A 777-nucleotide genomic window follows, 5' to 3' on the forward strand; every position below is an offset into this window, starting at 1 on the left:
TCTCATAAACATAGATGCAAAAACCATCCACAAAATATTAGAAAATTGCATGCAACAATACGTTGAAAGACTCCTATGGACCCACATTCAGCTTGGTAACATCTACTTGTAAGAAGGGTGAGCTGGAAATGAAGGACGTGGCAGAGGACCCATTCATTAATTCCACAATTTGTCATGTTATCATACCTTCCTTGGTAGCTCAGCTGGTAAAGAATCCACCTGCAATGCAGGAAACCCCAGTATAATTCCTGGGTCAGGAAGATCAGCTGGAGAAGGGAGAGGCTACCCACTCCAGTATTCTTGGGCTTCCCTGGTGACTCAGATGATAAAGAATCTGCCTGCAATGCAGGAGACCTGGATTCGATCCCTGGGTTGGGGAGATGCCCTGGAGAAGGGAACGCCTACCCAATCCAGTATTCTGGCCTGGAGGATTCCATGGAGAGAGGAGCCCGGCAGTCTACGGTCCATGGGGGTCTCAAAGAGTTGGCTACGATTGGGTGACTTTCACTTCATTTCATATCTGACATATTCAGTTTTTAAAAATTTATTTTTCTGATATATGATGTTGATTTACAGTATGGTGTTAATGTCTGCTGCAAAGAGTTGGCTACGACTGGGTGACTTTCACTTCACTTCATATCTGACATATTCAGGTTTTAAAAATTTATTTTTCTGATATATGATGTTGATTTACAGTATGGTGTTAATGTCTGCTGTACTGCAATGTGATTTAGCGATTTTTTTCATATTCTCTCCCACCATGGCTTATCACAAGAT

This window comes from Bison bison, unplaced genomic scaffold, assembly GCF_000754665.1.
Source record: "Bison bison bison isolate TAMUID 2011002044 unplaced genomic scaffold, Bison_UMD1.0 scf7180017864527, whole genome shotgun sequence".
NCBI lineage: Eukaryota > Metazoa > Chordata > Mammalia > Artiodactyla > Bovidae > Bison > Bison bison.